The following is a 25,738-nucleotide window of genomic DNA, read 5'->3' as shown; positions in this document are numbered from 1 at the left end:
TCGTTAAAGGGGTGGAATGCAACTGTCTAGTTCAACAGAACATTGTTTGTAAAAATTTCGATAAAACAACGTGTAAATTTAAGGTTATGATGCACATTATGTTATTTAAATTTTGCTAGCCTCCTTTACAAAACATTAAACGGTGACTAAAAGCTCATCTAAGTTTGTGAACCCCCCCTCTCATTAAATGTCTACATCCATCCTTGATCCTTAGGAATTATTACAATACAATTTTATCTTAATCCTAACCAGATATAGGTACATTCGTACCAAAAAGCAATACTGATACTCCGAAAACTTATTTTGATAAAATAAATAAAATAATTAAATAATAAATTTATGTGGGTACCTATAGCTATAATTCTACAAAGCAAAATAAACTAAATATCTATACCTTAACGAAAAAGGAAGAAATATAGTCAAAGACTGGAAAAAATCGAAACACCTACCTATATCTTTTCATCCAGTTCCTTCTTCCAAAATCGAAAAACTACATTCCTATGTACAAAAAAATCTAATACAATAGCTATCAGAACCTACAATACCCCGCACCCCACCACTCTATCTTTCTGAACCCTCTCCAATCTTTCTTAACCCGTCGGGGCTTCCTGTGCAGAACAACAGAAGAAAATTAATACAAATAAATTGAGTTGTCAGAAATGATCTCCCAAATAAATGCCTTTGTGAGTAATTTCTTCCTTGCTATCACAAACCCCCCCCCCCCCCCCCCCCCCCCGCCACCTAACACAGCATTTTTCCTACATCACAACGTTTCCCTTCGCCATCTTTCCTATATAAATCCGAAAACTCCCTCATGCAGCAGAAGCAGCATGCCACAAAAATCTCTTCTCAATGTTGCCAGCCCAAGCCCAAGCCCCACAAATTGAGTGCAGATGCAGACCAAAGCAAACATTCTCTCGCCCTAATCCCTCCTTCCCCTTTACGGTCTCCATTTCCTCCCTGGCCCACAAATTCTTGTTATGCTATATGTACTTCTATTCGACCCATAATGCAAATTGAATTTCAAAGCGAGGAAAACGAGAAAATTTTCTTCGTTTAATGGCGGCTCCATATAGAACCAGAGCCGGAGCTAGAGGTGGTCATAATAGGTAGTAGCTCTTCCACTTCCATTTCCATGCTTCTGCTGGGGAACTCGATATCGAGAAGAAAACAAAGCAAAAAGCTGACAATCTGACATTTCCATATTCCATAAGTTGTGCTGTGCTCCACCCTGCGCCTGCCCAAAGCTGGGGAAATTTCCTTTGATACAAAATTGTTCCCAAAAGAGCTGTTTCCAAAAAACACGAACACACACTCATGCCAAGGAACAAGGAGGCGTGTCTACAGACAATAATAACACATTTGCTTGCAACAGCAGTATCAGGAGAGAGCTCAATTGGGGTGAATTGAGCAAACAACCCCATTGTCATTTGTATAGCGGTTGTCAGAGTGTCGCTGTCCGCCATTTAGAACATTAGAAAAGAATGCTTCAAACCGACTTCGACTGAAGAACTCTGAATATTGAAATAAACCCTCGTGACATTCGTTGACGTGGTTGATTTCATTCGCAGTCTCGCTCCGAGAAGGTCGTCGTTCGCCGCTGACTTTTCTTTCCGTTGTTCCGTTCCGCGTGCGGTGTTTTTGAAAATTAAAAAAAATATTCCAAGCGTGCAACAAGCGATCTTGTTTTTGTGTCTATGATTTTGATTCTGATAACGTTACGTAAAAAACGAAGACTTTCTAGTAACCCGCTCGTGGACCTACCTGTAAAAGGAAAAAGTTTTTGAGGACTTCGTGCTCAAAGAAATCCAAGAAAAAAAAAAAAAAACAACCCCAAACCCAGCCCAAACTGAACAACCCCTTGAGTTAGAAAATTAAATTTAGGTACCTGTGCGGAGCCGTATAACTTTTTTCCAGTGCGGTGTGTTGTGTTGGAAGTTTTGCCGTTTTTCCAATTTAAACTTGAGTGATGAAAACTTTTCGGAAAAGTTAAATTGTTTTTCCAACGACGACGCTGAATAAGAAGACACACAACAACAACAACAACACGAACAGAAACAGTGCACGGGCTCCTCATCACCTGGCGGCATCAGACATCCACATCCACATCAGAGTAATTTTGTGCTGCTCTTTTCGAGGATAATTAAGTACTTGATTGTGCGAAGGACAGCAGAGTACTCATCATCGTTGTACCTTAACTTATATGACGTGTGTTGTTCTTGTACTCAGCTTTTTGGTTGTTGCATCAACAAGAAAGGTGAACGTATAAACGTGAACGTTTTAACGTTTAACGTGAGTGCTCGTCGAAATTGTTAGGAAAAGTTTTCTCGTTTGTGTTTTTTTTTGGTGCTGTTGTTGTTGGAACTACCGACACGACGACGACGAGAAGAACGTAGGGGAGTATTCGAGAGATTGACTGAGTCTTAGGGCGAAAAAAAAATATTAATTGCATCGAGCAATCGGTGCACGCTCTGATTTCTGTTTGTTAATTAAAAACTTTTTTTACTTTCGCAAGAACGTGCGGCGGCGTTTCCTCTTTTGGAAACCGCTAAATTAATTTCGACAAAATTTTCACAGACGGGAATAAGGTAGGTGTATTTATTTTTTAAGACGATTTTCGTTCAATAAAATGTTTTTTCTTTGTGTAAAAGCTTAACAATGTAGATAAACAAAATAAGTTATTAATTTTTTAGCTTCTAACGTGTTTGCTACTTTTGATTTCTTTTTTTTTCAAAATCCTATATTTTTGATCAAATCAAAAGTAGCATTTTTTATTTCAGTAGAAACAAAAGTGATTACTACTTTATTTCCATTTGAACTTTATTCGAAAAATGAAGAACTATAGTTCTGGAATATAATATGCGATGTAGGCAAGGACCTATATCTTTTTGAAAAGAAACTTCTCATAAAAATTAATATGTCACCAGCAGTTTAGCAAATTTCACAGTTTATAGAGTATTTATTTCCGCTATAGAATATGAAAACATGTTCTTGCTTTAAAGTAACTTGAAGCTTGATATTTGACTAAAAGTATTACCGATTTAGTTTTTCCTCTAATTTCAAAGATTTTAGTTTAAATTTTAAACTTTTGTTTTTGAATTAAACAGAAAAGTTTGGTCATATTTTATCGATAGAAATGCAAAATTTAAGTGTTTAATTGTTCTGACTTATTAATTTTTAAATATATATTCACAATATGAATTAATATTAGATATTAACTTAGTCAGTTTTGAGCAAGTGCATTTACTCCACACAAACCGAAATTTATAATAATTAATCATTAACCAATATTTTAAGAAAATTCATAACAACTATTCCATTTTAACCTTCAGTTGATCTTTGAAAGAATTTGTCGAAAAATTAGTAAACCTTTTCTAATGTGGAGAACGAACACTATTTTTGTAACCGATAAAAACATCTTACGTTGGTCAATTTTGACACCTAAATACTTAAAATCTTTCAAAATTTCTATATTGAAGCATGTATTGCAGCAGTTTACTTCAAAATTGAAGATATTATTATTAAATGAGATAGTAGACATTTGCTTTTGAAGAGTTTAAAACTAGAACAAGACGGAGCATGGACCAATAATTTTATGGCATTTAGTCCTTGAAGTTCATTGCTGAACATCATAAGTTTGGATTTGTTACTGACTAAAAGTTTATGGTCGCCAACCATAGCCTTAATAAATGTATATCATGGTTTATATCCGAAACCAAATTTAATGGACTAAGTGAATTGTATCCAACTGCTAACTGAAACTTGTGGAACACCCAAGTTAATATCAATGGAATCACTTAGAACATTACTTTCTTTGACAATCTGAGACTTTTTACACAGGTAGGATTCATTTTTTACTAGTTTTACAAAATGCAATGTTAGAGCAGCCTTTTGCCTTAGGTACCTTAAAATAAACCAAAAAACCAAATTCAGAAGGATTGCTCAGCAATTGAAAATGTTCTACTGTTGAAATGAACGCAAATAAAGTTGCATACAATTTAAGAGAATTTTTTGTTTGAGGACTAGAAGTTTAATCTTTAGAAAATTTGTAACCTTTCCGAAATGATTAAATACTAAAAAAAAATGGTGAACTGAACGCAACTTAATAGTGACAGTTCGTAAAATAAATAAAACATTCAAACAAAACCTTAAACTGAGAAATGAAACAATCTGTTGAAATGTCAGAAATATGATAGAAAAATGACTTTATTTCGTAAAAAATTTTACAATAGGTAAAGAGCTTTATTTATACGTCCTTAACACTTCCTAAAAAGTCTTCTTATTTTGGAATGGAGCAAAAAATTAGGAAGGGGTGAAAGGGGCTCTACGTTTTTTTTGATAAGAAGTTGGAGGTATTGGAAAGGGCAAAGAAACAACTTAACTTGAAAAATCTGAAAGTATTTGAATATCAAGCCATTTCCTCCAAGTTTTTTGTTCGCAAGTGGTTAAGTATATGTCAATTAGAATATTTTTAAAGTGTGTTTTGAAAACCTCTATAGTTTTGCTCCCTTTTTAATAGCGTTTATTTATTTCATATTCATCTAAAAACAACGATAATACTAATATTCATCAAGGCGTATACGTATTTTTTTGTTGAATTTCTTAAACAAGTATTCTTTGAATCTTGCTTGTTTGTGAATATTGCGTTGAAACATGCATCGAAAATCGAGTATTCATGCGCACTAGCTTTAGATTTTCAAATATTCAGATCTTGGTTTTTAATTTCTACTTTAAAAATATGTTTTATAACTTTTAAGATTGTTTTGATATGGTTAATACAAAATTTGTAGAATTTGGATTTAAATATTAAGTATTTAAGATCATTTTTTCTAAATTGTTTTTTTGATCACCTCTGATCTGAGTAAAAGGTTTTTATGATGTTATATAATATGATATATGTATTTTAAATATTATAAATAAATAATTTTAATATTTCCCGTATAGATTACAGACAAACTCTTTCACATTCCTCTTTAGTTTTGTAACGATTTCCATTGCCTCGGCATCCACCATAAACAAATTCAATGCATTCGTTGCCTTGAAAAGCCCAAAGTAAAAAGTAAGCTCGGCAAGGACCTGTCTCAGGTTTTGATGTGCAATCTTTTTTTTTAAATTGGACACAATTAATTATTATTTAAAATTAAAAAGGATACAAATATGACATTTTACCTGCAGCAGATTTTTTTTTTTTTTTTTTTTTTTTTTTTTTTTATATCCGATGGAAATCTTCAAAAGACACTCGGTAAGAATCGGTACCGAGTAGTGTGGGACTCTTACCGCACTAAAACCACCGGTGAATCAGGACCAATCTATGAAAGATCGACAAATGATTTTTATTTCTTAATTTTTAAAATCGCATTGGGGGAAGTTTAAGGTTATAACACTTTCCCGTAGCTTTTAGCCCATCAGCTCATGAGGCTTGGTTCTTCTTAATCTCCGAACATTGTCTCGTACATTTAATACGGTCTCCATTTCAGAGTTAGTATGACTTTGCAGTCGCTGATTGTGTGATACAGCGTGTTTCTTAACCACTTCTGTAACCATTTCAATTTGAAGGTCACGATGTAGATCGCTATTTCTTATATACCAAGGGGCATTTATTATTCCACGAAGGACCTTGCTTTGGAATTTTTGGATGGGTTCAGCATTTGTTTTCTTTGTACAGCCCCATAGTTGGATGCCATATGTCCAAACGGGTTTCAATACTTGCTTATATAACATTAGTTTGTTCTGGATAGATAGGTCAGAGTTCTTTCCTATTAACCAGTACATTTTTCTGTACTTCAAGTTTAGTTCTTCTCTTTTCTTTTTGATGTGTTCTTTCCATTTAAGCTTTGCATCCAAATTCATTCCAAGGTATTTGGCGGTATTGGAGTAAGGTACTTCTGTACTGTTTATAAAAATTGGAACATTGTTTATGTTTTTGTTTGTAAAGTTTATATGCGTCGATTTTGTTTCGTTTAATTTGATACGCCATTTGTGCGTCCAATCACTAACTTTATCGACTGCATTTTGCAATTTTTGTGTAGCCTTCGTAACGGATTTATCTGGCACCAATATTGCAGTATCATCAGCAAAGGTGGCCATGATAGCGTTGATGTCCACTGGAATATCCCTTGTATATAACAGATACAGGGTTGGTCCTAGGACACTTCCTTGTGGTACACCGGCTTCAATTTTCTTAAGTTCCGAGTAATTTTGGTCGTACCGTACTCTAAAGAGTCGGTTCGTAATGTAGGATTTCAGTATTTCGTAGTACTGCCTGGGGAAGTCCCTATGCAGTTTGTACTCAAGTCCCAAGTGCCAAACCTTGTCAAAAGCTTGAGCAACATCTAAGAATACAGACGAGCATACTTGTTTTTCTTCAAGTGCCTTTTCCACAACATCCGTAATTCGATGCACTTGGTCTATCGTGGAATGTTTATTTCTAAATCCAAACTGATGGCTCGGAATTAGTCTTCTTTCTTCAATTATTTTGTTAAGCCTTTTAAGTAGCAGTTTTTCAAAAACTTTTGCCATGATTGGTATAAGCGATATTGGTCTGTAAGATGTAACTTCTGTTGGTGGCTTACCTTGTTTAGGTATAACAATGACTTCCGCAATTTTCCAATGATGTGGCACATATCTTAGTTTAAGGCATGCGTTTATTATAAATTGGAGTTTCTTGAAGGCTATAAGAGGCATTTCTTTCAGAACCTGAGCAGTTATAAGATCGTACCCTGGTGATTTTTTGTTTGACAGCTTATGTTGACACATGCTTCTTACTTCTTTGAGCGTGACAAAAGGTATTTCACATTCGTCGTTTCTATCAACAAACTGTAAGGGATCTGTAGCTGTGCTTGCTGGGAATGGCTTGAAAACATTCGCGAGATGTTCAGCAAAGAGATCAGCCTTTTGTTTCGGGTTTCCGATCCATTTACCATCTTGAGATTTTATCGGCGGGTTTTGTGTCTGAGGTCTTTTTAGGCGCTTAGTTGCTTTCCATAAGGAGTATTCTGTAGAAGCATCCGTCGTCAGACTTTTCAGGAATCTACTTAGTGAATCATTTTTAAACTCACAGATTCTTTTTTTTAATTCGTTGTTAAGACGGTTAAAAACTACCTTATCATCTGGGAATCTCGTGGATTGCCATTTTCTTCTAGCTCTTCTTTTTTCCAATATCAACTCCTTTATTTCGATAGGATATTTTATTTCTTTTTCTCTCGCATTCGAAATAGTTTGAGTACTTTCTTCTGCAGCCTGCTGCACATCAGCAATAAATTGTTCTACTTCATGATCAATTTGTTCAATTGTTTGCATAGGGGATCTTAGGTTTATAAAATTTTCAAGTTTGTCTCTGAATTCGTTCCAGTTTGTTCTGTTATTCACGAGCTTGGGATTACTTTTTTCTATTATTTCTGTTTCGCTCAGTGATAAAATTACTGGAGTATGATCTGATGATAAATCATAATTACCTTCGACACTTATATGATTTCGTTTAATACCTTTAACTACGAAAAAGTCTATAAGGTCTGGTATTTTGTTAGTATCAGATGGCCAATATGTTGGCGAACCAGAAGAATAAAATTCGCAGTTGTATTTTCGGCCTGCTTGGTATAGCCGTTTACCTTTTGTTGTTATGAGCCTAGATCCCCATTGGGTGTGTTTAGCATTGAAGTCGCCACCAACAAGGAAGTTATGTCCTAACAAATGTAGGAGTTCTGCATAGTCTTCTTCAGTTGGAGAGCGCCTCGGAGGGCAGTATATAGCTGCTATTTTGAATTCTTTCTTTTTTATACCAATACTAATTGTTGTTACTTGCATGTTTTCTTTAGTAAACTTTGGTTCTTCAAAGTGTGTTAAGCACTTTTTTATAAGTATTGCTGATCCTCCCCTAGCTTTGTCAGCTGGGTGCGGAGCGTGATAACATGTATAGTTTGGTAATTTATTATCAAGATTTTGTTCAATAGCGAGGTGGGTTTCGGACACCAAACAAATGTCTATATGCTCTATGTCTAAAAAGATGTTTAGTTCTGATACATGCTGTAAGAGACCGTTTGCATTCCATGTTGCGATTTTGAGTGTTCTGTCCATCATTGTTTTTTAAGAGCGACTTCTTCGCTTAGCTGTTTTATGTTTAAATCTTGTTGGTCAATCCTTTTCAGGATGAGTTCCAGCATTTCTTTTATAGAAGTTTCCTCATTCTTCCGCACATTTTTTACAATCTGGGAATAGGATTTATTTTCATCACTTTTGCTTAGTGCAATTGCTTTTCCCGGTTGATTTTTAGTAATGTTATCGACCGTTACTTTTTTGCTTTCTACTACTGGTTTTGTGTTGGTTGAGTTTCTAAACTTGTTCCCAGTTTTGTTTTTTCTTTTTGTGTCTTGGAACTTTTTTGCTACTGGACATCCTCTGTAACTTGCAGGATGATTGCCTTGACAATTAACACATTTCGCTTTCTGTTCTCTGCCCATGGGACAGTTTTTGGTTGCATGTCTGCCTTCACATTTAACACAAGCGAACTCGCGATTGCAGTATTTTTGTGTATGCCCAAAGGCTTGACAGCGCTTACATTGTGGAACACTTTTCGACTTTCGCAGTGGTTCAATTTTGACAACTATGCCCATAATTGATTTAATACTGTAAATCTTATCGAGACTTTCTTTATTTTCAAACGTGAGCATAAATAAAGGTAGAGATCTCTTTTTTGTCGTTGATACCCCAGTGGAGTCTTTTACTATCTCATTTTTAATAAGATTATTGGCATCGAGAGCTTGAAAGCCTTTTTGTATAAGGTCTTCGACAATTTCTTTGGCAACACATGAAGAGTGAAGGCCTCTTGCTACTACTTTTATCGATCTTGTAGCTTTATTTTCGTACGAGTGCCACTGAATTTTCTTTTTGTTCAATTCTTCAGTGACAGATCTATACGCATCGGCGTCTTCAACAATGACTTTCCAATTGTCTTTATTGTATGATGTATATTTACATGCCTTATTCGTGCATTTTTCTACTAAATTAAAAAGGATACAAATATGACATTTTACCTGCAGCAGATGAGATTCCGAACAAAAATGAAGCAATCAAAGTGAAAATGAATAAGAAGTTCATTTTTATTGAGTTTCAAAACCTTTTAAGATAGTTCAGCAAATGAATTCAAAGGAATAATGTTGAAGATTAATGACACTCCTCTTTTTATACAAGTTATTTAAAAATTAATATTACCTTGATCACTGCCCTTAAAAACTTTATATCCGGAAAATAAAAATAAAAATTAAACAGACAAAAGAAGTGCAACTGTTTGCTCGGAAGTTCATTATTTACAATTGTTTACATCAAGTTCAGAGTTATAAACAGCGATAAACTGATATAGTCTTCAACATGATCTTTAAAGCTTAAGGTACCCACACTTAACGTGGTATGCCAATATTTGCATTAAAAAAAACTCTCGCAAAATTTTAAACGGTTTTTGTAAATTTTTAAAAATTTAAAAATTTTAAATGTTTTTAAAATCTTACTAAAGTTTAAATCATAAAATGGCTACTTTTACTTTAAGCAACTTCCTTAACACTGAAATTTCAAATTAATAGGTTTGTTTTGCAAATTTAGAAAAATGAATACGTATTTTATTGAGTATCAAAGGAGTTAAACTTTGGAAAATCGCTAATTTTTACAAAATTTTAACTACTAAAATACTAAGCTCTTAACAATAGGTCGTTAAATATTTTCCGCCAGTATTTCGGTCACAATACTTTAAAATATCAGATAATGTGAAGTACACTCCCTGCAAAATTAAATTAACACAACATTTTAAGGAACTGATTCTTCATAGAATCCTGAGCACAATTAATTGGAAGATATATGAAAATAATTTCAATTTTTGGAAAGTTTTGTTGTTTTAAATATATTTGTCATTCTGAAATTTAACATAGAAACAAATGTTTAACAAAGAACTTTCACAAGGCAGTCATTTGGGTCCACTTCTTTTTATAATCTGTATAAATGATTTACTTACTTACTTACTTACATAAGGTGGTGCTACAATCCGGGCGGACCTGGGCCTCAACCAACATGCGTCTCCTGCCACCTCGGTCCCTAGCTAGCTGTCTCCAGTTTAGCACGCCAATTTGGTTGAGGTCCTCTCCAACCTGGGTGCGCCACCTGAGTAGCGGTCTTCCTCTACTGCGCCGTCCCTCGGGATTAGATTCGAAGACCTTCCGGGCTGGAGCGTTGATGTCCATCCGCTCTACATGACCCAGCCATCTAAGCCGTTGGACTTTAATTCTGCTACTAGGTCAGTGTCGCAGTACAGACCGTACAGTTCGTCGTTATATCTTCTCCTCCATTCTCCATCTATGCGTACGGGACCAAATATCACCCGAAGAATTTTTCTCTCGAAGAATCCTAAGACGCACTCATCTTTCTTTGACAGGGTCCAGGCCTCAGCGCCATAAATGAGAACTGGGATGATGAGTGTCTTATAGATGGTAATTTTAGATGCTCGAGAGAGGACTTTACTTCTCAATTGCTTTCTAAGTCCAAAGGAGCAAGAGTTATTCTTCGTTTGATTTCAGCGCTGGTTTCGTTGTCTCTGTTAATAGCGGTAGACAAAGTCCTTAACTTCCTCAAAATTATAGCTGTCCATGGTGTCCAAAACGTCGTTGTTTAGTGTCCTTTTTTGATGACAGTATATAATTGGTCTTGCCCTCAACGACCACTAAACCCATCTTGTTCGCTTCCGTCGCAATGCTCAAAAACGCTGCTCTGACATCACGCTTTGATCTTCCAATTATGTCAATATCATCTGCGTATCCGAGTTATTGGATGGACCTTTGGAAGATTGTGCCTCTAGTGTTGACGGTTGAGTTTTGCACAATTCTTTTCAGAACGATGTCGAAGAAGTCGCATGACAGTGCATCGCCTTGTCTAAAACATTTTTTGACATCAAATGCATCGGTGAGATCTTTTCCAACCTTGAAAAATGATTTACCTTCTATTTTTTAATTTTTTAACCCTGATGTATGCTGATGATGTGAAAGCATTCACAGCAACATCTTCACTTGAAGATTGCTTTTTAATGCAGTTGGATATGAACAATTTTTTTAAATGCGACTACAATCATCTTCAGCTGAATTACCCGAAGTGTAAAATTTTAGTTTATCTAAAATAAGGGATTTATTGGTTTTGAATATAAATTCTATGATAATAGTCTTCTGAGGGTAATTGAAGTAAATGATCTTGGGGTGATTTTTGATTCCAAGCTTGACTTAAGATCTCATGATGATTACATTGCAACTAAAGGTAATTCACTTTTAGGTTTCTTGAAGTGGAACTCCAAAGATTTAAAGGATGCCTACACTTTAAAGACCCTATTTATGTCTATTGTTCTACCGGTTTTAGAATATTGTTGTATCGTCTTATCTCCATTTTATGAAAATAATGTTTTGAGAATCGAAAGAGTTCAGAAAAGATTCATTCTTTATGCACTTTAAAAACTTAACTGGGTTGAGTCTTTACCGAATTATAAACCAAGGTGCTCTTTTATTGCCATGAAAACGATTAATTGTCGGAGACAAGTCCAAAGTGTTTTTTTTTATTAAAGATTTTAACCTCTTTTATATAAACGAAGGATATCAATTTTTATTTTATAAAATATCTCAAAAGTTGACTATTTCTATATTTTCTTTGAAAATGAATCAAAATTAGGTATTGCAAAGGAAGATGTCAAATTTTCCCACAAATATTCTCTAAGTTGTTATAAACTTTATACAATTAGCACGAAAAGGTTTTTAAACACTTTTAATATGCAGGACACTTTTTAGCAACTGGAAAAAAAGGTTAAGGAGGTGTCGGTGAACATTGTAATGACATGGAAATACAAAGCATTGCAAGCACTTCCACATTCGTGTAGTACGGCTAAAGAACGACTCTCTTAACTTCACAGTATGGCTGAAGTTAGGCTCAGTGGTAAACAAATAAGTATTCCTAGAAGTGGGAATTTTGCTGTTAAACTGCGTGTAAGTGAGGAATGAAGCCAACCAACTTCATTTCAATTAAAAAAAGTTTATTTAGTGATATTTAATGAAAATGACAGAAAAATAACAATTTAAAAAGCCTCACAACCTGATATTTTTGTTCTGATATCCAGAAATTTTTTGACAAACGATTCGTCCACAATTTTCGGAAGCTGGAGTATTTTCATTGTTAAATGATCTTTTGTTTTTTTGTTCATAAAATTAAGCCAGAAAAATCATTTATTTAAAACAACAGAAAAAAAAGACAGGTAAACTTATTTCTCATTTCCTTTTTATTATATTCAATTTCTTTAAGCATAATATCATTAAGTTCTCTTCATTTTACATTAAAATCCCCTTAATCGGCGATAAAATCTACATTTCGTTGTCACGTAAAATTCAAATACCTTAATACTCTTCGTCTTCGTGTCCTAAAGGCAAACCAAATAAAACATCTTACCGTCTCAAGGACTTCGTCCTCCTACATAAATGCGGGAAGGACTTATACTCATATGGGTATTAAGAAATATTCTTAGATTCGTTGAAGTGTTTTGTTTCATACCTTGCCTGTGAATTTATACACGCTCCTCTCAAGTGGATCCTTCCCTATTTATACATAATATTTTTATTTAATCAGTTTTGTGGTTTTTATTCAAAATAAAATATAATAAATCATAATAAGAATCTTTCCGGAATTAAAACAAAAAAAACCATAAAAATAAAAACAAACATTTTATATGAAAATTAAATATGGAACCATTTAAAAATTCAAAATAAATTTAATTCGAATTAAAATATTCAGGATAATGAATATGAACTGCTTAGGTGCCTAAGCTAATTTATGGCAATTAAGCGTTTTTGAAAATTAATATCGATTTAATGCGTAATGATTTTTTGTGTGCCATTCTAATCGTTATAATAAACATCATATAAATTATATTATGTATACAGTTTGTTGTAGGTAGTACACCATTTTTTATTTGGAAAACAACAACATCATGAACTCGTAGTTGATTCTGAATTCTGGATAAATATAAATACAAAAATTATTCCCTGAAACCAAATCCTTAAAAATTGCATGAACAATATCGGATTAAATGTGGTGGGTTGATGAAGGTTGGGAGGAGGACGGGAATGAAGCAGTCAGTCGGCTAGTAGGCTTAATTAAATAAATATATGATTCCCCATGGGTTGTGCATATTGGCTGTTGGTTGTGCGACGAAAGGCGAGGCGTAGCCAGAGGTATGGAGAGGTGGAAGCAAGCTTTTCCACTTGATCGAAAATTCAATCCGAAAAGCCAAAAAGTGATCAATTAAAATGCAGTTTGAATAATTGATTGTAATTAAGCAACCCTCGCAGCCGGGCAGTGCCAACAACCAACAACGTCTGCCAGCCATATATCCATTGACCAACCGACGACGACAACGACGTCAGACGCCGCTTCTGCTTCCGTCGTCGCCGATATTCCCTCCGAATCATCAGTTACCGACGACGACGACGTTGACGTTGATGATGATGGTAAAAAGATGGCGTCGATGAAGCTCCGCTGTATTTCGTATGCAAAACCGCTGCAAAGGAACCCATCATCACCGCCATAACATTTTCTAGCCAACAGAAAAGCCAAAGGCATATACCATCAACGGATGCTCTGATGGTCCCTCCCGAGTCCCGACTGACTTATAGGAACGCAAATTAAAAAAATATATATATATACGTAATGTTTCATCGAAGAATAAAATAACAAAATAAAAAAAAAGAACTGCCATCTGAATTGAATTGATAAGCCACAAATTAATTAAAACTGGCGGCAGCGGCGCGGTCAGTCCTTTTGGCGGGCAGTTTTTCTCTTCGATTATTTTGTGTGTGTTTTTATTTTTTTATTTTTTTGTATTTCTTGTTTCTATTTTTGCTTTCGCAATTCAATAAAGAAATTATTGGAACAAAATTGCGGAAATTCGATTAAGCATCCAGCAACGATGATGCCGTCGTTCGTCGTCGTTTCGTTTATTTTTCAATGATTCTCAAGCCAGCTCAACTATGTACATTTAAATTTGGAGATGGACTCAGAATAGTTCAAATTCACCAAACTTTAAGACAAAAACAAAAGTAATACTTCAAGTTCAATACTAAATTCTACCATTTGTTTAACTGCTTTTATGAAAAAACAAACAAATAAATAAGTTTTAAAATAAGTTTTTGAAGATTTTTGAAAAAGTATTGGCAAAAGTTGATAAAAACAGAAGTTTAGATATAATTATGATATTTAAAAAATTGTATCTTATAATTTAATTTTTAACAACGTTAATTGATTAATAACAATCTTACAAACTTTTAAAACAAGGAAACCTATCAACTGATTTGAATTGTAGTATTTATTTCTCTGTACACTTTTGAGAGGAAATTATTTACAAAAACAAAATATTTTTTAAAAAGATTGTTTTTTCTACAATATTTACAAGTCACGGTATCAGTTTTGGCACATATTTTCTTAGAAATCCGTCGGAAAATGTTATTGCCACCCTAAACATTTAGTTGTTATTAGTACTTTATTTTCTTGCGTTTATTTTTTCACTTTAATCTGCTATTTCAAAATTACTGTGGTAAATTCAAATTTTGCTAAAATAATCCTTATGGCTGAAACACAAACACGTTTCAGCTTCGACTTCGTTTGCGTTACGATGGGCCCGCTCGAAGTTGTTTTGAATGACATTTCTAATACGACATTTCTGAAATGGTACTTCTGTCATAAGCAGCTGTTATTTTTTTCTCCAAAGTTTGTTTTGATTTTCTGTGCAGTAAAAAAAATAATGTTGAAATCGAACAAATTAAATTTATCGCGGAAGTAGCTTACACTACACAGCCTATAATAACCAATGTAAATCCTCCAAAAGTAAATGTATTTTGTTTGTTAACTTTTTTGACAGCTATTGAGGTGTCAGAAAAAGCAAATGTTCAGCAAATTTGAACTAGAGCTTCCGTTTAGAGTCGCATTTCGTAACATTGGCCTATGGCTGAACTCGTAAACGACAGGCAGAACCGAAGCGTGTTTGTGTTTCAGCCATTAGAGCAAACTGAAGATGTTTCTAACAATTATAAAATTAAATTAGTAGTAAATACTTATTCCCTTTTATTTACAACAGCGCACCTGAATACGTCTAAAAAGTGACAGTTCGTGAAAACAAAAACAAAGCAAACAAGCCTTAGTCTGGGGATTGTCCACATACATTTAAAATGTCAACATTCAAAAGTCATATGGTTTTAACAAATTGCTAAAAAATTAAAGTTATAATCAAGAAAAATTACATTTTTGACATATAGTTACTAAAATTGCTAGTAAATTCGGGAAGATTTCAAAATTTAAACATTTGTTTGAATGTTTTTTAAAAAGTTATATTGGTTTGCTTAGTTATCGCATTGAACTATAATTGGGCTCTTGGTAGAAACGCCATCTAAGTGGAATACTTTCAAAGGCAAAATATTAAGGCCCAAAGACAAACTTCAATAATTTTGGAATTCTTCAGGTTTTTGTCAGATTTTTCTATTCAAAGTGACATTCTCCCAGAACTTAAGACCTTTTTAGTGACCTCAACTATTCATATTCTTTTGTGTACTTTAATTCAAAGATAAAATGACTCCTTTGCCCTTAGAGTATTGTTTTGCTGTATCCTGCTACAATCTAAAAGTTTTAACGAAAATTTAGTCTAAACCTCGATATCAATCCCTAATCAAAAGGAGTTTTTCTAACAAACGATTCTTTTTGTTATATTCTCTTTTTTAGGCAGCTCTACTCTTGACAGCTCACGCTCGTTTTGTGTGTTATGTCACTGTCAAACATCTTTAGTTTGATCCATAATTTAACCATTAACCATCTTACAAAAAGAAACTGAATTTGAAAATTATTAAATTTTATTATTCCCTTGCTGTTTTGATTTAATGGTCAGTTTAAGGGGCTATTCGGGCTATTAACTTAATTCTGCACCAAATTTACATTAAACTAATAACACGTTTACTTTTGAGAGGACAATATAGCAACTGTATTGGCCAGTGTAAGTTTTTACCGTAAATTATCAATTCGTCACCGTTCGCAGGGTTTGGACTTATGTTTAAGGTATAAAGCCTTTCAAAATACACGTGGTGCAAGAATTGAAGCCAATCAAGGAAAAACCTGAATATAAGATGAATGGGCTCTTGAAAATTTGGCGGAAGATCCACTTTTCCTCCTTTCTAGTTCCAGAAGTAGTACAAGAGCTACCAATGAATCCAGAATCAGTCACTGTTTGGTGCGGGTTATGGCGGAATCATCGGACCGTATTTCTTCAGAGAAGATGCGAATAGCAACGTTAGTGCTTCCGTTGCGCAAAGTAGAAGACCTGGACTTACATGACATGCAAGAAGAAGGTGCCACATGAAAAACGCCACTTCTAGTGTACCAATTGAGAGGAAAGTTTGGTGAACAGTTGACCTTTGGGGCCGGTCAATTGACCGCCTAGAAAGTGCGGTTTTAGGCTATGTCTATAGTAATAATACTGCTTCGATTAATGCTCTGGAAGCCAACATTAAAAAAAATTGACTTGGTACCAATTACCGTTTTGAGCATTTTTAAGAAATAGCTTTCACAAATTAAATAAAATCGAGCTTCGATATAAGTCAAATAAGTATTTAATCTCCTTTTTTTTAATTTTGTATGCGTTTTTGTTTTTTATTTCCGATAGCTCTTAAAAAATCACTCTATATTTTGGCTTTAGCTTACCTCTCAAAGGCACCAATCGAAATATTAACTTACGTTACTCTTTAGTTCTTACTTGCTTCTTAATTGAAAATAAAATACAAGCACCTATTAACCTTCAACTTGAATTATTATCTTAAAAGTGGCGCCCGACACGAGTCCCTTCCATACGCAGTTCATTTAATTTACGATCTTGAAATTATTCGTTTTGACATCATCTTTTTGAGTGCAATATCAGAAAAACAAGAACACCGAAATGTGACTCTCAAAGGGTGTGAAAATGATTTGTGTAATTGACAACATAATATGCTGTCTGGTTATGTTTTTATACAGACCAACAAACATAATATACATTTTTAAACCTTAGACAAGAATTGTCTCATATATGTCTCATAATCAACCGCTTTACTGACCAGCCAGGCCAGCTGATGATAACGACGATGATGATGATGATAATAACGATGAGTTGAAAAGTGTCTGTAGATTTTCGTGTCACAATCAGCGGATGAAAGCACAACAAGCCCAGCGAAAATTATGTCGTTACGGGTCCGTAATTGAATTTAAAATTTAGCAAAACATCGCCGTCGCCGTTGTCGTCTCGTCGCGTAGTTGTTGTCATTTGTGGTTGTCGGTTTTAAAAGTCAACCACTTCGTAGTTACATTTGAGGAGGTATCATTGTCATAATCATGGCACTGATGCGGGTCATGCCGCCTGAAGTACCGACATACATATATTTTTTTGTTTTAAAAATAAAACCATTCATCCGACGAACGACAAGCCAATGAATTAAGAATGGAGGAAGAAGCTTTTTTTTTATTTAAAACAAGTGCTGGAATAACCAACGTTATCAGTGGTCGAATTTTTCGTATATTTCTGATCGGGAGCTCTGAAACTAAGGCCCTATTCCGTTTACTGAAACTGTGTTAAACTGAAGGTACCTTTCCTATTAAGAAGTTCAAGTTTCTTGAATATGTATGAAATGCCGTGACCCCCCTTATACATTCTTCAGTGCCGAAATTCTGAGCCCTGCATAAATTCAAGTCAATCCTGACCATTTTGTATGAAGTTTAAAGTGACCATGCGCTTCACGTTCACGTTACCTACGCTCAATTGCCACAATCAAATTCAAAAACAATTGCTTCAATTTAGCAGACGACTGTGTCCCGTCCGCGTCCACCACTGATGCTAATGCTAGGTAGAATAAAACCACGACAACGACGACGACGGACGGATGTCGGATGTGAGCGAAGTGTAACACCGTCACCGTCACCATCCACATCCAGCCAGAATGCAAGTGCATATTTATGGCAAATTGACTGATGCTTTACGCTAATGGCCCCCGACCGACCTGCAACCTGCAACCAACCACCACAACACCATATACGGGGGTTGATAATGGTGGTGCTGCATCTCTCTATTATGATGCAAGTGCATCCAGTAGCAGAACAGAGCAGAGACAGAGACCGAGTCAAAGTCGCCACCGCAGCCGCCGCCAAACTTATATCTGATTATGATGCGAATTTTCATTCCGCCAGATTGCAGGTCAGGTCGTCCGCTGATGTCTATGCATCTACCTAACTATACCTACTTTGCTGCTGCACACTGTACAATGTAGGTAATACAGTGTGATGCTCAGCTTATAGCTCAGTTCAGGCTGTGGGTTGAATTCCTCGCTGCCTCTTTCTAAAGTCCAAAGTGAATTAAGTGCAATATCAGTTCTGATGCCATTATGGAATCGCACGTGGATTGTAAATAATCTCGGTGATAATTTGCACTTTAGATTTTCCATTTCCATTTTCACTTTGCACTGAATTTTGCTGTTGATGTTGCAGTTGCAGTTGCAGTTTCCATAAAGTATCAAGTGCATAGAAAGCACTCTCTGGATGATGATCTGGGTTATAGTGTCGCTTCTATAATAGGCATAGAAGGAGGTATAGTGGGCGTGAAGTTTAGTGTAGTGTCAGTCGGCAGTTGGCAGTGTGGCTATGTCATGCTGCCTAATTGGAAATTGTCATAGTTTATGCGATCGCCTGCAGCAGTTTATGTGTATATTAGTTGCATATTATCTTAGTGCAGAAAATCCCAGGGTCTCCTGACTCACAAAATATAATATACATAGATTCAAATTCAAAATTCAAATTTAAACATATAACAAAAGTACACATTCAATAAAGCAACACCAGGCATCGAATTAATATTAATTTGGGCCAATTCGATTGAGTCACACATAATTCGTGTTGAGTGTTTACACATAAATGTCAGTCAAACTGATATGCTTCTGTCATCGTTTATAATGTTGACTCTGTTGATGCATCGTGTAAACATCAGTAAATATACATACGTACATTACACGAAAAGGGGGAACGGTACATTCAACACAGGAATATAGGCACACTTACCGCTCTTATAACATTACTTCTATTATACTTTATACTGCAAACTGCAAGCAGAAATGCATGCAGCAGCAAAGTAAGCGTGATCGACGTTACAGTTGTCGTTGGGAGAGAAAATGCAATTAATTTGTGCCAGCCAATTGATTTGTTTAAGGACAATTTAATCAACGGCGTTATTATACACAAAGGAAAAAATGTGATGTGATGTGCTGCACTTGTGCAATCCACAGAAGTTAACACAAAGAGTCTATATAAATTGAACGCAGCCGCCACCGCCATCCAGTGGTTAATAAGTCTTGAAAACTCCTGATGTCGAAGGTAGTACATTTCCAACCACTACTCAAGTTTGTGACTGGGTATTATACCAGTTTCAAACCTTGCATCCCGGTTGAGCCCCCAAAAATGAGAAGGAATTTCATTACTAATCTGGACCCGTTCATGTTTAGTAATCAAACTCTTATTACGGTTTTATAATTTCTGAAAAAGCAATACACAAGGCTTGTCCACAGCAAAAGTGGTCAGCTCTAAAAACAATATTCGCAAAATTCAGAATTTCTTATTTTTGTGGTGTAGTTTCATGTGTTTTTGCCTTTTTCGATCTTCAAATCGACAGCACTGTCTTTGGGAGTTTCAATATAATAAAGAAGCATCACTTATTTATTTATCAGTTAGAATAAAAACAAAAACAAACACTTTATACGTTTAATCGAATCGAATCAAATGTATTTGTCGTGTGCTATGACCAATAATAATTTCTAATTGAATCGAATTTAAGGTGCAATTGACAGTAATAATTGAAATCTGATTGGTTTGGAGGCTTTGATTCGGAGTAGCATTTAATAAACATATATAGGTACACAGTATAACAGCATTGGCATCGGGGCTTCGGCACATCACTAGAAGAGTCATGCACTCATAGAGTGGAATGAATATAAATTTATGACCTTGGAATTTATAGAAAGGGATGCGTTTCAGTTTGTGAAAAATTATTATTTATGCATGTTTCTTCTACCTAAGATTCAATAGATATAAATTGAAATTGCTTAATACTTAAGGCTAATAGATCAACGTATCTATCTTTGTACGAAGCTCATGAGTTTGTTTTATTCTGGTTGCAAAGTTAACAAATACTGGCTACGTGATGTGTAGAGCGAGAGTATACCATACATAGTGCTAACTTAATAAAGAACAGAAAAAGTGTAGGTCTAATGGCAGCCTTTGTAAAAAAGAAGGTCGATTGAAGCTTGCTTTGATCACGTTTTTAAGAAGAAGCAAGATTTGAAATAACCTTTTGTTTAAGCTATGCAATTTATGGCGATTTCAGAACATTGAAAGTTTGCTAAGAAGCAATTCTCTTCTATTCAAAACACTGCTTTGGAAGACGTTCTAAACATTGACAGTTCTTACTAAAAGAACAAAACAAACAATTTCTAATATAGTAAACTGATTTGTTAATTTTAGATGTCAGAAAATTTGAAGCCATGAAGTCAAGCAACAAACTAAAAGTTAAAGTATCCATTTAGTAAATTTCACTTAAGTAAACTGTTAACATCTTAAAATTGCTTAAAATCAGGTTTTTTTATTTCAACTGACCGTGAAAAACCAGCATGACCTATTGACTTATAGTGACTTACTTTTCAATGCCACGCTTAAGATAAATGCTCGTTAAAAATTCTTAATTATCAATGATGTAACAATATCTGGGTTGCATATCTGTTTTCTATAAACAAAAGGAATTAAGTCTTCTTGAAAAAGTCTCATGCATAATTATCGAACATTCTTTTGTGACCATAAACTTTCTTCATTGAAAAGATTTTAATATTTTATACAAATATTGACACACATGTCATGATTTGGGAAAAGTGAAATGAATAATATTTTTTTATTGTCAATTTTGTTCCTATAAAAAGCTTGACATTTTTACTACGATTATCAGTTCGAATTTATCGCTTCTGAAACTTAAACATTAACCAGAAACAAAATGAAATTCTCAATTGCTTTTCTTTTGCTTGTCATTGCTGTAACTGCTTTTGCTCATCGTAAGTATAATAATAATTTATTGTAAATAAATTGTAATACAACTTTTATTAATAAACTCTTGGTATAATTTATAATTAGATTGCCCAAAACCCGATAAGGGACCATGCAGGGGTAAAATAAACGTATGGGTTTACAGAGATGAAACCAATGACTGTCATAAATTCATCTATGGAGGATGCCAGGGCAATTCAAATCGTTACAATACGCGTTCTGAATGTTTGAAAGCATGCAAACACTGAATTATGTAAAAATGTGTCGGTATTTCGAAAGTAATTGAATCAAGTCCCCTCGAATACACAACAAATTTAATGATCTCGTTTAATAAATGTTTACTTAAAAAAATAAAAACAGCTCGGTTTACATTTTCTAATGAAAAAAGAATATTTTATTAAATAAAATGTTTAAAATTGTTTCATAAAAAAAATAAACCCTCTGTGTTTTATTCCATACCATTTTGATCTTACAATTTGAAGTTACATACTTTAATTTTAGAAACGCATGAGTTATGCCATGATGCATGATTATGTGAATAGATGTTAGCCTAGACTATGACGATTGGTGTTTTTAATTAATTTTAATAAACACTTCGTGTCACGTGCCAACATTTCTTAAACCCTTAGGGTTTTTAGGAAACCCAAATGAATGAAATGAATAAATGAGATATGTATTAAGGCAAGCAAAAATAGGTCATTAAAAGTACCAGTTTTGTATGTCACAAGGATAGGGACAAGATCTAAATTGACCTATTAGCATGTTTTAAATCAGATAAAAGGATACTCTGATTGTTTGGGAGCTTAGTACGAGTATTAATTTGATAGAATCAAGAAGTATAGGCAGAGGTTAGGGTCTATCCAAGGAGAAAATAGACCAAATTCGAGCTTACAGGTATCTCCCCAAAAGCATCCGTTTTATAGTCAGCAATATTAGAAGATGATTAAATGTTTTATACAACTTCCTTAAGGACCCAGAGAGATATGGAAAAAAACTACAAAGGAAGAGTCAAGAAAGCAACATCATTTCAGAAAAACCGGACGAGTGAGAGATGCTTTAAATTCAATGCTTTCAATTAATAAATTCAAGGAAGAAGCTGAGGCAAATCCTAGTAAATTGATTGTTGCTCGGGTTATACAGAAAGCAGGCAATGGCAGAAAATCACATTGGGTAGAATCGAGCTTGGCAAACCGTCATCTTTTTGAATGAAACAGAAATGACTTAGAGGAATCTGAAGGATGTAGCTGCTCTTTCTATGATTTAAGAAAGTAAGAAATCTATCTTGAAAAAACATATCAAGATGGCGGTGTAATAAAATGATGAGCAATGAGCTATTTCGCAGTTTTTCTGAATTATTTAATGGACAACGATGGACTTTACAACAAGATAATGCACCAATACACGGACAACAAAAGCCTGGAGTCAGAGGTAAAATGTGAACCTGACCTGAACATCATGGAAAACGTGTGGGGATGGCTTTCATGAAAAGTCTACAAAAAAGGACGGCAATACCAAAAAACCCCAGATATTATTAAAGCCAAAAAAAGGGTTTGGGCCTAAATTTCGCTCAAATATCTGACAGCGCTCTATAAATCCATAAACAACAGGTTACTTGAAGTAATTCAGAAATCAGGAGGCAGCACATATAAATAAAAATGATTCATTCAATAAACTCAGTTTTTAACTAAAACATACATTTGTTTGTTATTTTCTTTGCTTTAAAGTGTCTAACAGTAAAATTTAGATCTTGTCCATATCCATTTTATGGTCTTCTCTGGAAAAACCGTCATAAAACTTGTAATAAATATGATTTAAAATATAACCAGTATAAGTGTTTATATATACGTTTTGCCCTGGTATAATGGTTGGGCTCATCAGAAGATAACAATTTTACCTTGTCTGGACACGTATTTTCCCGAATAAATCGAGATTCCATATAATTCGAGCTACATAGAGCAACTGCAAATTATAAAGTTGTTAGTTACAAGTCTTCAAAGAAGATGAAATGTAGATATTTTATTGCCTTGGTATGGGACTTTTTGAAAAAGAAATTTTTTTAGCCCAACCATTACACCGCCGGGGCGAACGCATATATGAACACTTTTGCTGGTTATATTTCAAATCATATTTATTAAAATTAAACGGTGTTCAGGAAAAAAATTTCGACTGTTTACAGTCAAATATTTCTTTTTCATAAAACTTGTGTTTATCATCTTAATTTAAACATTTTTACTTGCGATATAAACTAAATACATACCTCATTCACTCCACATTTGGGTTTTTTCAAAAAACACTTAACGATTTAAGAAATATCGGCAAATAAAAAACGAAAAAACACGAATAATGAAATTATTCTTGAATTTCATCAACTCTTTGGTTATAATTTTGTTTGAAGAATTGGAGCACAAAAATGAATAGTGTTTTAAAATGAAGTTTTATTTTCTTGTAAGAGTCAACTTTTTGGCAGAAAACAGTTTTTGAATTTAATGTAGGATAAAATAATTACCGATTTCTGAAAATTTTATAAAATTCAGTCAAAATTATTAAATATTAACCTCAATAGAATGTACAGTACAAATTTCACCTCATAATTTCATAAAATGTTTTTGTCAGACTATGTATTTTTAAAACAACAATTTTTTACATTACTCTGTATGAAAAAACTCCAAAGCATTAACCAAAGACTTGAAAGCTCTTGGTTTTCCACCATTTTTTTTAGCTTGGATCAAATCATACCTTGAAAACATATCCTATAAGGTAAAACTTTATCATTTAAAACCTTTTGTTCTTCAATCTGGTGTTCCCCAGGGAAGCCATCTTGGGCCTTTTCTGTTTATCCTGTCTATTAACGACGTAACGTCATGCCTGTGCTCAAGTGAAGTTCTTTTTTTGCTGAAGATAATTGATAAGACATAAGGCTATAAAGATCTTAAACGTTACGTTAAAGTGGCTGTCCAAGATGGAAACGGACACACTTAGGCCATTTTAATGGCCCATTGTGATACCATATGAATCTTGAGGCTTCCTCCTAAGCTCAATGGAACCAGTTTGGGTCCTTTACGAAACGTGAGAGGCTGATTATGCTGATATGATTTGAATCATTTAGATCGTTAAAGAAGAATTCTCCTAGGTAATTCTTGCGTTTTCGACCCAGAGCAAGGCATGTGCAGAGAAGATAAAGAACCGTTTCTTCCTCTTTCTCGTCCATACAACTTCTTCAAAAGTCATTTGAGAATACGCTTATTCTCGTGGCGTGCTTTCCTATTAGACAGTGTCCGGTTAATTAAAGGGGGGGTTGAACCCAAGACCCCTTGCATGACAGTCCAACGCACTAACCATCATGCCACGGTTACTACTACTAAGACTATACTTCACAGGATCATTTCTGTAGTCAGTCTTCTCTTACTTTTGAAAAAAGTATGAAATTAACAGTGTCCGGTTATGACACCTAATATCGAAATTATGTGCGATCTGCTTAAAGAGAGCAAGGACCTTGAACGTTTTAAATCCAGAGTTGGCCATATGTTTATTGTGACTGACACGTGGTGATGTTGTTCCAACTGTTGCCTGTCCTCCTCATAGCGTCTTGCATTAGCAGCAGTTTACAAGTAGCGATTGGTATGCTAGTACTTGCCAAACGGTACTGTACCGTTCCTGGCGAGTTCATCTGTCTTACAGTTAATTGGAACTTCTCTATGGCACGGCCGGCACCCAGCAAAGGTGAATATTTAACTGTTGTGCCATCTCCATTAGAGATTATCGACAGTTATGGACTGTTATAGAGTTTGTAGAGACAGAGTCCAGAGATACATAGGATAGCAGCCTCACTATCTGAGAAAATACGGATATCAGATGTTGATATCACGTTTTCTTTAAGCCAGCACAAGACTTCTTTTATTTCCAAAAGTTCCCTGGAACACGCTACAATGATTAGAAAGTCGGAATGAGAGACTTAATTTCAGTCGTTCAGAGTACACACCTCCACCAATCCCTTCTTTTGTTTTTGAACCATCTGTATAAAAATGGATTGACTCATTTCCATCTTCCCAGAAAGATCTGGGAGGTATGGAAATCTGGAAATTTCTGTCGAATTGCATTTGGGGGATGGTGTAGTCTGTGTGATTTGGAATTGATTCTAAATTCTTAAGAATTACCTAGTTGCCAATGTTGTTGATAGTCCACTGCTTCGAATCTTTGAGGCGAATAGCAGAGCTTGAAGCTTTTTGTTTGCTAAATATGTCAAGAGGTGTTAGGTAAAGTAAGGTGCCCAGTGCCGCAGATGGGGTCGTGCGAAGCGATCCGCTTATACATAGCCAAACTAAACGTTGGACTTTATTTAATGTATCTCCCATCAACATATTCAAAGTGCGCAGCGACACGGTCAAATATCGATTCAAAAATTTTTCCGGATCGAAAGAGATTGACCGAAAATAAAAAGATATCATGTTAAATAAACTACGTGACTTAAAAAAACAAAGTGATAGAAATCTGACTTTCAATTTTATTTATTCAACAGGCATTAATTTTTTACTGAATAAATATTACTCTAGAAATATGTATTACCAAACTTATTTCAAAAGTATAACATTTA

The 25,738-nt window shown here is 34.6% G+C and overlaps 1 protein-coding gene and 1 pseudogene across 1 annotated transcript in view; both read left to right on the top strand.

The window, feature by feature from the left end:
* Positions 1–1,461: 1,461 nt before the first annotated feature.
* LOC129952918 (diencephalon/mesencephalon homeobox protein 1) overlaps positions 1,462–25,738 on the top strand; it is a 103,081-nt gene continuing 78,804 nt past the window's right edge. The window contains exon 1 of the mRNA XM_056065893.1: positions 1,462–2,588. The gene's annotated coding sequence lies outside the window, so the exon portion shown is untranslated. The remainder of the gene's footprint in view (positions 2,589–25,738) is intronic.
* LOC129952987 (small nucleolar RNA U3) lies at positions 24,508–24,587 on the top strand (annotated as a pseudogene).

Source organism: Eupeodes corollae, chromosome 3, assembly GCF_945859685.1.
Source record: "Eupeodes corollae chromosome 3, idEupCoro1.1, whole genome shotgun sequence".
Taxonomy (NCBI): domain Eukaryota; kingdom Metazoa; phylum Arthropoda; class Insecta; order Diptera; family Syrphidae; genus Eupeodes; species Eupeodes corollae.
The sequence above is the reverse complement of the archived record's forward strand: the minus strand, read 5'-3'. Positions and strand labels throughout refer to the sequence as shown.